Consider the following 14,870-nt stretch of genomic DNA (forward strand, 5'->3'; position numbering starts at 1 on the left):
GGCAGGGGGATGCATTCCTGCTCCTCCTGGCCTACAAGCAGCACTAGAAATGCACTTACCTGTTGGATCCGGCCATTCCCGACCCCCCTCAGCTACTGGTTTTCCCGAGCCCTGGGAAACCCAGCCCACAGCTGTTAAATTTAAATCACTGACAAAACCTGAGGCACGGATCCTCATTTAAATATTATAATTATGGGAGGCGGTTACTTGCCGATCCCAAACTCGCCACGGTTAAACCACAAGTAGGCACTCTTGGCTGGTTGGGATAGGGTTTCCCATTTTTAAACAATTTACCCCTCCCTCACTCTGACACTGTCCCACCCATCCTGGGAGTTGGGAGGAAGGGCATTAAAACTCCCTCCAGTGTACCTGCAGCATGTATGTGTGGACATCAGATGAGGATAGTATTGAACCTGGCTGTAATTACCCTAATTTCAATTGAACTATTGACACTTTCCCTCTGACATTCACCCACTTCTGAGTGAAAAAATTCCTCCTCATCTCAGTCTTAAATGGCCGACCCCTTATCCTGAGACTATGCCACCAATTTCTAGACTCGCCAGCCAGGGGAAAGCAACCTCTCAGCATCTACCCTGTCAATCCCCTCAGAATCTTATGGGGGAAAAATTCAGTTGATTAGCACCTCCCGTTAGCGCCCTAAGAGGGCGCTAATGGGGCGCAAAAGAACTAGCGCCCGGGCGCTGCGATGTTTGCGCGCCGCTCACAAAATTGACCAGACGTTTTGCGGCAGCGCTAAACACTACCACCACAATCTCCTGCGCCCACAGATCGTGACGTCAGTCGAGCGTGTAGCGCCCCGGATCGGTTACTGAGTGGCGCCCCCTGCCTTTCCGCCTGCCGCTAGCAGCGACAGGTTGAGGGGAACATTTTGCAGTTGGGAAGGGACGGGGGCAAGGGGGGGGGATGCTATTTAAAGGCGGCCGCATCCTGCCTTTTTTTGTTGGTCATGTTTTTGCACCACGCATTCAGAGAGAGAGAGAGACTTCTGGAGAGATTCAACGCTGTGTGAAGGAGTTTTGGGTACTGAGCAGCACTTTGCAGGTTCATTTTAATTTGACCTTCCTTGGTTCGATGGGGGCTGCACTCTGAGCTCTTTCCCTGGGTCTCCATTGTTCTTTCCAGCAGATTTGATGTACAGGTCTCTCCAGGCTGAGATTCAAGGCTGCAATGAGCAGGATGTGGATGGAGAGCAAGATCGACTCTCCCCTTTAAGAACTGGCCGGCGCCGGTGTGCCTGTGTTCCATTGCTGACTGAGATCACATGAGCTTCGTCAGCGCTCTGAGATAGCGCCTCGCTCCTTGGCGTTAGCGCCTTGAGAGGTGTGTAGTGCCTGGTTTAGCGCTCCAATCACCTCTAGGGACGATAGAAGCCAAGTTTGCAGTCAGAGGCGATAATTAGCGCCAGGCGCTAAACTTTGCGCCTGGCCGATAATTGCGCCCCAACCGGGGTGATACCGAATTTTTCCCCCTATATGTTTCAATGAGATCACCTCTTAATCTGCTATACTCCAGAGAATATAGGCCCAATCTACTCAATCTCTCCTCATAGGTCAACCCTCTGATCCCAGGGATCAATCTAGCGAACCTTCATTGCACCGCCTCTAAGGCAAATATGTCCTTCCTCAGATAAGGACACCAAAACTGTGCACAGTACTCCAGGTGTGGTCTCACCAGAACCCTGTACAATTGTAGTAAGACTTCCTTACTCTTGTACTCCAACCCTCTTGCAATAAAGGCCAACATGATATTTGCCTTCCTAATTATCTGCATGCTAACTTTCTGTGTTTCCTGTACGAGGACACCCAAATCTTTCTGAACACCAACATTTAATAGTTTCTCACCATTTAAAAAATATTCTGTTTTTCTATTCTTCCTACCAAAGTGAATAAACTCACATTTCCCCACATTATACGCCATCTGCCATCTTATTGCCCACTCACTTAACCTGTTTATATCCCTTTGCAGGCTCTTTGTGTCCTCCTCACAGCTTACTTTCCCACCTAGCTTTGTATCGTCAGCAAACTTGGATGCATCACACTCGGTCCCTTCATCTAAGTCATGAATATAGATTGTAAATAGCTGAGGCCCCATGCACGGATCCTTGCGGCACCTCATTAATTACAACCTGCCAACCTGAAAATGACCCGTTTATCCCTACTCTCTGTTTTCTGTCCATTAACCAATCCTCTCTCCATGCTAATATATTACCCCAAGCCCCATGAGCCCTTATCTTGCAACGCAAGCTTTTATGTGGCACCTTATCGAATGCCTTTTGGAAATTCAAGTATACTCCATTGACTGGTTTCCCTCTATCTACCCTGCCAGTTACATCCTCAAAAAACTCTAATAAATTTGTTAGAAACTATTTCCCTTTCATAAAACCATGTTGACTCTGCCTAATCGTTTTCAAAGTGCCCTGTTACCACTTCCTTAATAATGGATTCCAGCATTTTCCCAACGACTGATGTCAGGCTAACTGGCCTGTAGTTCCCTGTTTTCTCTCTGCCTCCTTTCTTGATAAGCGGGATTACATTTACGACCTTCCAATCCACTGGGACTGTTCTAAAATCGAGGGAATTTTGGAAGATCACAACCAATGCATCCACTATCTGTCAGCTTTTCGTCCCATTAGTTTCTCAAGTACTTTTTCTCTACCGATATTAATTAATTTAAGTTCCTTACTCTTATTAGCCCCTTGGTTCCCCACTACTTTGATATGCTTTTTGTGTCTTCTACTGTGAAGACAGATATAAAATATTTGTTTAAATTCTCTGCCATTACCTTATTCCTCATTATAATTTCTCCTGTCTCTGCCTCTAAGGGACCAACACTTATTTTTGCTACTCTCTTCCTTTTTACAAACTTGTAGAAGCTCTTACAATCTGTTTTTATATTTCTTTCTAGTTTACTCTCATTCTATTTTCTCCCTTTTTACCAAATTTTTGGTCATCCTTTCCTGGTTTCTAAAGCTCTCTCAATCCTTAGGCTTACTAGTATTCTTTGCAACATTATAAGCCTCTTCCTTTAATCTAATGCTATCCTTAACTTCTTTAGTTAGCCACAGATGGATCACTTTTCCCATGGAGTATTTATTTCTCAATGGAATGTATATTCGTTGGGAATTTTTGAATATTTCTTCAAATGTTTGCCACTGCTTATCTACCATCATACCTTTTAATTTAATTTCCCAATCTATCTTAGCCAACTCGCCCCTCATACCTATGTAATTGGCTTTATTTAAGTTTAAGACTCTCATTTCGGATTTAAGTATTTCACTCTGAAACTCAATGTGAAATTCATCATATTATGTTCACTCTTACCTAGAGGATCCTTTACTATAAGATTACTAATTAACCCTGACTCATTGCACAATACAAAATCTAAAATAGTCTGTTCCCTGGTTGGTTCCACAAAGTATTGTTCTAGGAAACTGTCTTGGACAAGGAAAGAGGTTCTGCTGAGGGAGTATGAGCAGCTAGGGGCTAAATTAAAAAGAAGAACCAAAAAGCGTGGCTCAAAGATTGGTGTGGGAGAAATGGGTTTTGTTTCTTGGGACACTGGCACCAGTACTGGGACAGGAGAGAGCTGTTCCATTGGGACGGACTTCACTTGGCCAGTGCTGCGACTGGAATCCTGGTGAATCGAATAACTAGGGCTGTAGAGAGGGCTTTAAACTAATTAGTGGGGGGGAGGTTTCAAGAGAGCGAAAAATAAAAATGTCAGCGGAGAAGGCAATAGAGCAAAGTAGCAGTGGGGAAATTAAAAACCAGAGCATGCCAGGAAGGGACAGAATATATAAAGATAAAGGTAAAGTAGTAAAGGGGTAAAAGCAGGAATAAATTGTCACAAAACATATTTAAAAGTTCTTTATCTGAATGCACGCAGCATTCGTAACAAAATAGACGAGGTGACGGTACAAATAACTACACATGGGTATGATCTGGTGGCCATTACAGAAACATGGCTGCGAGGTGACCATGACTGGGAACTAAACATCCAGGGGTATTTGACTATTAGGAAGGACAGACAGGAAGGAAAGGGAGGTGGGGTGGCTATGTTAATAAAGGATGGAATCACTGCAATAGTGAGAAATTATATTGGGTCAAAGGATCAGGATAGTGAAACAGTTTGGGTGGAGATAAGGAATAATAAGGGGAAAAAGTCACTAGTGGGCATAGTCTATAGGCCTCCTAACAGTTGCAACTCTATTGGTCGGAGTATAAATCAGGAAATAGTTGGGGCTTGTAATAAGGGAATAGCTATAATCATGGGAGATTTTAACTTTCGTATTGACTGGACAAATCAAATTGGGCAGGGCAGCCTTGAGGAAGAGTTCATAGAGTGCATTAGGGACGGGTTCCTTGAGCAGTATGTTACTGAACCAACCAGGGGGCAGGCAATCTTAGATCTGGTCCTGTGTAATGAGACAGGATTAATAAAAAATGTCCTAGTAAAGGATCCCTTTGGAATGAGTGACCATAACATGGTTGAATTCCAAATTCAGTTGGCGGGTGAGAGTTGGATCTCAAACCAGCATACTAAGCTTAAATAAAGGAGACTATGAAGGTATGAGAGCAGAGTTGACTAAAGTGGACTGGGAAAATAGATTAAGGTGTAAGACGGTACATGAGCAGTGGTGTACATTCAAGGAGATATTTCACAACTTGCAAGTAAAATATATTCCACTGAGGAAAAAGGGGCGTAAAAGAAAAGACAGCCATCCGTGGCTAAGTAAAGTAATAAAGGACAGTATCCGACTGAAAACAAGGGCATATAAAGTAGTCAAATCTAGTGGGAGGATAAAAGATTGGGAAGCATTTAAAAGCCAGCAAAGAATAACTAAAAGATTAATTAAGAAAGGGAAGAGAGATTATGAAAGTAAACTAGCAAAAAATATAAAAACAGATAGCAAGTGTTTCTACAGTTATATAAAAAGAAAAAGGGTGGCTAAAGTGAATGTTGGTCCCTTAGAGGACGAGACCGGGAGATTAGTAGTGGGGAACATGGAGATGGCAAATACGCTGAACAAATATTTTGTATCAGTCTTTACAGTAGAGGACACTAAAAATATCCCAACACTGGACAAACAGGGGGCTATAGGGGGGGGGGGAGCTAAACACGATTAAAATCACTAAGGAGATGGTACTCGGTAAGATAATGGGACTTAAGGCGGATAAATCCCCTGGACCTGATGGCTTACATCCTAGGGTCTTGAGAGAAGTAGCGGTAGGGATTGCGGATGCATTGGTGGTAATTTTCCAAAACTCCCTGGATTCAGGAAAGGTCCCAGCAGATTGGAAAACTGCTAATGTAACGCCCTTATTTAAAAAGGGAGGTAGACAAAAGGCTGGAAACTATAGACCAGTTAGCCTAACATCTGTAGTTGGTAAAATGTTGGAGTCCATTATTAAGGAAGCAGTAACAGGACATTTGGATAAGCATAATTTAATCGGACAGAGTCAGCATGGTTTTATGAAGGGGAAGTCATGTTTGACAAATTTGCTCGAATTCTTTGAGGACGTAACAAACAGGGTGGATAAAGGGGAACCAGTGGATGTGGTGTATTTGGACTTCCAAAAGGCATTTGACAAGGTGCCACACAAAAGATTACTGCACAAGATAAAAAATCACGGGATTGGGGGTAATATACTGGCATGGGTGGAAAATTGGCTATCTAACAGAAAACAGAGAGTGGGGATAAATGGTTCATTCTCGGGTTGGCAATCAGTAACTAGTGGTGTTCCGCAGGGGTCAGTGCTGGGACCCCAACTCTTTACAATCTATATTAACGATTTGGAGGAGGGGACCAAGTGCAATGTATCCAAGTTTGCCAACGATACAAAGATGGGAGGGAAAGCAGTGAGTGAGGAGGACATAAAAAACCTGCAAAAGGACATAGACAGGCTAAGTGAGTGGGCAGAAAATTGGCAGATGGAATATAATGTTGGAAAGTGTGAGGTTATGCACTTTGGCAGAAAAAATCAAAGAGCAAGTTATTATCTAAGTGGAAAGAAACTGCAAAGTGCTACAGTACAAAAGGATCTGGGGGTCCTGGTGCATGAAGCACAGAAGGTTAGTATGCAAGTGCAGCAGGTGATCAGGAAGGCCAATGGAATCTCGGCTTTTATTGCAAGGGGGATGGAGTATAAAAGCAGCGAAGTCTTGCTTCAGTTATACAGGGTATTGGTGAGGCCACACCTGGAATACTGCGTACAGTTTTGGTTTCCATATTTAAGAAAAGATATACTTGCTCTCGAGGCAGTTCAGAGAAGGTTCACTCGGTTAATTCCGGAGATGAGGGGGTTGACTTATGAGGAAAGGTTGAGTAGGTTGGGCCTCTACTCATTGGAATTCAGAAGAATGAGAGGCGATCTTATCGAAACATATAAGATTGTGAGGGGGCTTGATCGGGTGGATGCGGGGAGGATGTTTCCACTGATGGGTGAGACTAGAACTAGGGTCATAATCTTAGAATAAGGGGCTGCCGTTTCAAAACTGAGATGAGGAGAAACTTCTTCACTCAGAGGGTGGTGAATCTATGGAATTTGCTACCTCAGAGAGCTGTGGAAGCTGCGACATTAAATACATTTAAAACGGAGATAGACAGTTTCCTAGCTGATAAGGGAATTAGGGGTTACGGGGAGCGGGCAGGGAAGTGGACGTGAGTCTAGGTTTGGATCAGCCATGATCCTATTGAATGGCGGAGCAGGCCCGAGAGGCCGTATGGCCTACTCCTGCTCCTACTTCTTATGTTCTTATGTTATGTTCTTGAATGCATTCCATGAACTCGTCCTCCAGACTACCTTTGCCAATTTGATTTGCCTTGTCTATATGGAGATTAATGTCCCCCACGATTATTGTATTACCCTTGTTTCTACTCAGTTGTTCTTCAAATTATTTCAGGAAAGCTAGAAGACAAATTTCAAAAACTTATTTACTCTATGCTTATATTTTTTACGCAATGAGGCTGTGTCTGTGTGTGTGTGTGTGTGTGTGTGTGTGTGTGAGATAGGGAGTAAAAAGTGACAGTTTATTGATTATGCACCTGCCATAGCTTTTGTTTTGTGTTCTATAAACTTCAGAAAGCATACAAGGTTTGTGTATTTCTTCCTGCTAATGTTAATTCAATTTTTTAAAAGTTCAATTTTGAAGTCAACTAATGTCATCTGTGTATTGTCATTTGGAAATATTCTAATAGATTACACCTTTGATAGAGATTCTAATTTCTAATACCTGAGAAATGGGAGAGACAGACAGGCAGATTATTAAAGTGAAAGACAGTCAGAGTGTCTTTCCTCCTATTAAATTGATTTGCTTCTAACAAAAAAAAGCACCAAGTTGAATTTTGAATTTTAGAAAGAAAGTCTCTGAGTTAACTGGATAGGAAACAATGGGAGGTGGGAAATGACTTGATAGTGAGGGGTTTTCTGCCCATTCGCCACCTGCCCTTATGAGGAACAATTGGGAGGTGAGAGGGAGTGGATGAAGGGTTAAGGACAAAGTCAATTAATAGGTGTTCTAGGTGCGGGGGGCGGACTGTGATGGTACAGGGGTTGAGCAGATAGATCAAAGGGGAAGAGGTAGGGGCATTGATAGGAATAACTGAGGTAGTAGGAAGGTGAAGGGCTGGATGATCCAATGAGAATGATGGGATGGGGCAGGGCAGGCATGAGTGATTGGGCAAAGGGTTCAGAAAGAAGCTATTGATGGCCATATTTTCATCACAACCATTTGCTGCTCTGGTATGAAGTACAATTCCGGTCATTCCTTTGGATCCAGCAAGGAATCTGTGGCGGTGGACTCCTGCTGGACTCTTCCACTCCTGCCCACTAACGTCACATCATTAACATGGAGTTTGAGCGAGAAATTAGCTTGGGTCTTTACCTGTTTTTTCACTTCTCCCAGGAGATCACATGATTTTGGTTGGGGTGCGAAGTCTGTCTATTGTGATGCACAAGGCATCCAATTGTTTGAGAGTAGACTGATGGGGCGGTAATTGGCCGGATTGGATTTGTCCTGCTTTTTGTGGACAGGACATACCTGGGCAGCTTTCCACATTGTTGGATAGATGCCAGTGTTGTAGCTGTACTAGAACAGCTTGGCTAGATGCGCGGCTAGTTCTGGAGCACAAGTCTTCAGCATGAATGCCGGGATGTTGTCGGGGCCCATAGCCTTTGCTTGTAACACAAACCAGCAAATGTGTTGTTACCTATAAAATAGAAATAGAAGGGTAAATTCAGTGCTCCTGCACTCGCAGTACGGAGCTGTGCATGGAAGATATGCAGGTCAGAGTATCAGGGCTGCTGTGCTGTAGCCCTATCTCCAACCAGTGCTCCCTTCGAGTCAGCTACCAGCTGCGAGTATGGCATTGGTGGATTTATTCTGAAGCAATTTCTCACATATTTCCCATCATGCTCAGGTTGCTATTTTCTGGGGGGTTTTTGGTCTACTGATTAGGTTGGAAGTGAGATTAAGACTTTTGTTACCGGTTGATACAGGGAGACACCATAGCTTCTGTATATTGTAAGGTTAAGAAATTAACTGTCACTATAACAGAACTATTTTTTGATTTCAGTGGAATGTGAATTGAACGGGTTCTATAACAGATTACCGCCAATGAAGCGAAGACCAAAATTTACCGCAGTCTTTATTTCAACAATTAAATAAATTACTGCATCAATATAGTATTATAATTTAATGATGTATTGCCTTGGTGGTTTTAGCAGTAGGCTAGTGATGCTTTCACGTTTCTTATTACAACTGCTTTTCTTAATTTTACTGAATTTCTATGGCTTTCATTGGTTAACAAATTAGTACTGAACAGCTATTTTAATACCTCTACACCCGAGAGGCAACATAGATCAACTTTCGATTAGGTAGACTCCATGGCAGGGGTGATCAATCCTTTTTCTTCGTGGCCACAGAGGTGTGTATCGTGTTGTCTTCCCAGCCACACACAAAGTTTAATTCCATGTTTTCATTAATTTTCTTGTATCCTAAGATTTTAATACTAATAGATCTTTACGTTCTGATTAGGATGTATGCACTAATGCAACAACAGTGCTAAATATAACTCTTTCCAAACCTTTTCAAAAAAATTTATTGGATGTGGGCGTCGCTGGTATAGCCAGCATTTATTGCCCATCCCTAATTGCCCTTGAGAAGGTGGTGGTGAGCCGCCTTCTTGAACCGCTGCTGTCCGTGTGGTGAAGATACTCCCACAGTGCTGTTAGGGAGGGAGTTCCAGGATTTTGACCCAGTGAATCATCGGCAACATATTTCAAGTCAGGATGGTGTGTAACTTGGAGGGGAATTTGGAGGTGGTGGTGTTCCTATGCGCCATATCCTTCTAGATGGAAGAGGTCGCAGGTTTGGGAGGTGCTGTCGAAGAAGCCTTGGCAAGTTGCTGCAGTGCATCTTGTAGATGGTACACACTGCAGACATGGTGCGCCAGTGGTGGCGGGATTGAATGCTTAAATGGGTAGATGGGGTGCCAATAAAGCAGGCTGCTTTGTCCTGGATGGTGTCGAGCTTCTTGAGTGTTGTTGGAGCTGCACTCATCCAGGCAATCCAGGCAAGTGAAGAATATTCCATCACACTCCTGAATTTTGCCTTTTAGATGGTGGAAAGTCTTTGGGGAGTCAGGAGGTGAGACACTTGCTGCAGAATACCCAGCCTCTGACCTGCTCTTGTAGCCACAGGATTTATGTGGCTGGTCCAGTTAAGTTTCTGGTCAATGGTGGCCCAGGATGTTAATGGTGGGGGAACTCAACGATGGTAATGCCATTGAATGTCAAGAGGACGTGGTTAGACTTTCTCTTGTCGGAGATGGTCATTGCCTGGCATTTGTGTGATGCGAATGCTACCTGCCACTTATCAGCCCAAGCCTGAATGTTGTCCTCGTCTTACTGCATGTGGGCATGGACTGCTTCATTATCTGAGGAGTTGCGAATGGTACTGAACACTGTGCAATCATCAGCGAACATCCCCACGTCTGACCTTATGATGGAGGGAAGGGCATTGATGAAGTGGCTGAAGATGGTTGGGCCTAGGTTAATAGGCCCCGATTTCCCCAAATTTCTATGTAGTGTGTTGTACTGCTTTTGGGTCAATGAAAAAAGCCGTGCCCACCAATGGCCAAGAGAGGTATTTCACAAGAATTTCCTAGATTGGCAAATTTCCTTAGGTACTGAGTCATGATTGGCTTAAAATTTGTGCAAAATCCAAGTAATCTGCTGTGGTGAATAGAAATTAGAGTGCAGCCTTTAAAAAGGCAGTTCTGGCTGAAGATTGTAGCAGCAGGCTTGGGCGCAGCAGTTAACGAACAGTACTTGGCTCAGTCACTTGACTTTCAAATAGCTTGACTGGATGTTTCGTGAATGTTTCTGTACCACTTTTCAAAAATGTCTAACACAGGAGCAACTGGCACTGGCAAATAAACAAGAGACCAGGCACAAATTAATAACACCATCCACTAACTGGGTGGAAACTGCCAGATCAATGCTTACAAGCTAAAAATACTTGGTCACATTTATTTACAGATAAAATAATATAGATAAGCAAAGCAACACAGCAAGATACTAATTCAGTACATTGACCAACCTTACACAAAATATTAACTCATCTGTCTGTTCAAAAACTTGATAAGGCAAAGGGTTTTCCTCAATCTGCTCATAAAGGGGCCAGGGCAGGATGCCCCCCCGCCCCCGGCCCCAAACCGCCTGAGCCATGCTTTCATCCCAGCACAGTTTCCAGAGTCAGAGATCAGGCTCTCGATGGAATCTCCATCAGCAAGTGGGCACCTGCCAGTGGCCCCAAAGAATATCCCAATGGTGCTGCACCAAAAGAGGCAGAAACTATCTAAAGGGATAGAAGAGCCTCAAAAACTGCAGCAAATCTTCTAATGAAGGCCTAATCCAAGACCCTGTCCTATTGCCTGTAATCTGCACTGTTCTAGTCTTTCTTTGTATTTGTATTTCCTCATAGCAGGCAGCATTCTAGTGAATCTGTATTGTACCCTCTCTAAAGCCTCAATATCTGTCCTATGGTGTGCTGCCCAATACTACACACAGTAGTAATTGCAATAATTAAGGTTTTATATAGGGTCTTCATTACCTCTTGGGTTTTATATTCTGCACCTCGAGAAAAAAACTAGAATTTTATTAGCTTTTATTAATCTCCCAGGTCTAGGTCACTCTCCAGGCCTGGACTCCAGGTGGGTGATATACCTGCCGCCTGGCTGGTCAATATGCCTGGTATTACTTAACCCAAAATGACCCATGGAAATTGGCAGGAAAGTCCAGCACCTGACGTTTTTGACTTGCAACCTGATTTCCAGTCCTTCTGCTAGAGTTTTGTTGGACTTAAGGCAGGAATGTGCTAGAAGAAGGGTTGATTATCAGCCCATATAATATAAATATATATATATATACACACAGGTGAAAGGCCGTAGAGAAGGACACCATAAAAGTTAAAATGAGTAGGAGAAGTGCTTATGATTATTACAAAAGAGTCAACATCCTTAAATATTCTTCAAGGTGCCAATTGGAACGCCTGAAGATCAGAACTATAGCATTACGAAAGGTCACCAAGAAAATTACTGACACAGCCAGAGTCTGCTTATTTCTTGTTAACATTAAGCTTGAATTTCTTTTAATAAGGACAATCTCAGAAAATAGCCCTCATAGAGTGTTTGATTTTATCAATGAGGAAGCTGCAATAGGCAGGAATTTAAAAAATGGTAAATGTTTAAGCAGTCGCATTTTTGATTAGTATGCTTCAGTTTCAATCAGTTGCTTATCCCCGGGTTCCCAATTACTAAACTATGTTAAATAATTTTCTTTGTACCTTAAAATAGCTTAGGGTGGTTGTGTTTTCTTTTAACTTATTTCAAAATTAGCATTGAAATGTTACGAGCCTTTATGTTTCTGATTTGCAGCCATTTGGTTTTAATGTGTTTGTTGTTGCTTTGATGTAGGAGATACATGAACTTATAAGGAACTGGCTATCTGCTTCTCTGAAATAGAGCTGCTGGAACCATAGATCACAATCATTTTCATAATGAAGAAAAGTAGAAGCGTCTTGGCAGTGACTGCAGAAGATGTAAGTCAATAACTTGACCTAATTGTATCACCAATTTAACAGCTTGGTCTCAAAAGTTTTTTTTTTATAAAACTTGAGTTAATCTAGAGATATTCTCCTGATTTTTAAAAAAAGTTTTAGAGAGGTGTTAGTGTTAAACTGGATAGACTTCTTAATGCTTGTGTTGATTCTGAAGTGCTGATCTTGCTGTATATCCTACAAGGCTCTGATGTGATCCTAGTTCTGTAAACTATTCTCTTCCCCTGTTTAATAATCCATTCTGATCCTGCTGTAATTCTAATCATTCAGGATTTTCTATCATAGTGGACAATTCTCAATACATCCAGGTAAAGGAAATATGGTCTGGGATTTTCCCAAGCAGAATCCCATTGCATCTTTGGTGGGGTGGGAGTTCCACCTGCTACAAAGATGCACGCCTGACCCTGACTGATTTCAAGGGTTAGGCTATTTTGTGTAATTGGGTTGGGCTTCCTCTCCCCTGCTGGTGAAAGTGCCTGGGGGTGGTTGGGGGATGAAGAATGGCTGCAGAAGGCCTCCAAAGCCTATTGCAACATAGCTGTCGAGGAGTCTCTGGGACAGCCAAAGGGAGGGAGATTTATTTTTAAAGTTTTTTGAAATGGCGAGGCTGAGGAGGTGATATTCAATTCTCTTTGGGAGATTTAACTTTCATATCCTGTCTCTGCCATTCATTGAAGTGTTGAATGCATGGGATGAACAGAAGTTTTGTATACCCAGTGTTGCTATGATGCAAATGATGGGATATTTGCCACACCATGTATTCCTTTCATTTGTGTGTAACTGTAATATGCATACCCATATTTGGGCAGGCGCATTTTTTGCCTGAAGTCGGTGTTGCAGCTCCTAACCAATTTTTCACTAAAGGTGCCTTCATTTTCCAGATGAAAACCTGAGCAGTGATTGTCTGCATGCTATTTGATGATAGAGACCATCACAGCTGGGCCCAATTCTGTCCTCATTTTGCCTTTATTCCTTGCATTACCGCTCTTGTTGCTTACATAGATTTCATCTTATTTCTATTGGGCCCAAAATCCCATCTGGTGAGTTGCACCCCATTTATGCCAATGGGAAATGAGATACGTCGGTTGATGATCTGGAGATCTGTTTGCATAAATACTGATTTCATTCAGTTCCTCCCTCTCATTAGACCCTATGTTCCCCGACATCTCTGGGAGGTTATTTGTGTCCTCCTTTGTGAAGACAGAACCAAAGTATGTATTTAATTGGTCTGCCATTTCTTTGTTCCCCATTATAAATTTCCCTGATTCTGACAGCAAGGGACCTACGCTTGACTTCACCAATCTTTTTCTCTTCACACATCTATAGAAGCTTTTACAGTCAGTTTTTATGTTCCCTGCAAGCTTACACTCATATTCTATTTCCCCCTCTTAATTAATCCCTTTGTCCTCCTTTGCTGAATCATAGACCGCCCCCAATCCTCAGGTTTGCTGCTTTTTCTGGCCAATTTATATGTCCTCTCCTTGGATCTTATGCTATCCCTAATTTCCCTTGTTAGCCACGGTTGAGCCACCTTTTTTGTTTTATTTTTATGCCAAACAGGGATTAATAAATTCTATAGTTCATCCATGTGATCTTTAAATGTTTGCCATTGCCTATCCACATCAACCCTTTAAGTAACGTTCCCCAGTCCATCCTAGCCAACTCGCGCCTCATACCATCATAGTTTCCCTTATGTAAATTCAGGACCCTAGTCTCTGAGTCAACTACTTCACTCTCCATCTTAATGAAGAATTCTATCATATTATGATTGCTCCTCCCCAAGGGGCCTTGCACAACAAGATTGCTAATTAATCCTTTCTCATTACATAATACCCAGTCTAAGATGGCCTGATCTCTAGTTGGTTCCTCAACATATTGGTCCAGGAAACCATCCCGTATACACTCTAGGAATTACTCCTCCACCGTATTGTTACTGATTCGGTTAGCCCAATCTATATGTAGATTAAAGTCACCCATGATAACTGCTGTGCTCTTATTGCACGCGTCTCTAATTTCCCATTTAATGCCATCCCCAACCTCAGCATTACTGTTTGGGGGTCTGTATACAACTCCCACTAATGTTTTCTGCCACATGGTATTTCTCAGCTCTACCCAAACAGATTCCACATCATCAGAGCTAATATCCTTCCTTACTATTTGTCAGGGTTGGGGAGCCACGGGGCCGTATAAATACGGGGCCGTGCCCTCCGGGCAAGGTAGGTTCAGGACCCAAGTGCAGAAACCAGGCTAAAGGCAGGTATACAATCTTAAGGAACAGTACTTTATTCATTATTAACTAGATTCACACATAACTAGATTCATACAAGGAACACAACAGCATACGCAAGAACTCGAGACAAGAACACCACATAATACATAGAACGCAAGAGAAGAACAATATACATAGGACTCGAGACAAGTTACAAAATGGTTAGTCAAGAATAGGAACTCAGGACAGCTTCCATGAGGCATCATACTAGTCCATTATGAGCTGGGATAAGCTTGCCACAAGCGCAACCAGCTTGCCGAGACGTGACTCGAGACAAGCTATCACGAGGGGCTGCCGCAGGGGTAACAGGCTTCTCAAGAGCTCAAGACAAGCGCCAGCATGGCAACATGCCAGTCCAGACAAGCACCTTATCAAGACTAAGAACAAGAACACAAAGTTAGTTACATCCTAAACACAGAACTCGAGAATACATCTTAAATACAAAGCTCGAGAGAACTAT

At 42.7% G+C, this 14,870-nt stretch overlaps 1 long non-coding RNA gene across 1 annotated transcript in view; it reads left to right on the top strand.

The window, feature by feature from the left end:
- Positions 1–14,870, top strand: part of LOC147122038 (uncharacterized) — a 313,153-nt gene that overhangs the window by 233,793 nt on the left and 64,490 nt on the right. Inside the window, exon 2 of the long non-coding RNA XR_015077668.1 lies at positions 11,999–12,123. This is a non-coding gene — a long non-coding RNA (uncharacterized LOC147122038). The remainder of the gene's footprint in view (positions 1–11,998; positions 12,124–14,870) is intronic.

This window comes from Somniosus microcephalus, chromosome 3 (assembly GCF_052327205.1).
Source record: "Somniosus microcephalus isolate GS21.2 chromosome 3, FLI_Smic_1.0, whole genome shotgun sequence".
In the NCBI taxonomy this organism is placed as follows: Eukaryota; Metazoa; Chordata; class Chondrichthyes; order Squaliformes; family Somniosidae; genus Somniosus; species Somniosus microcephalus.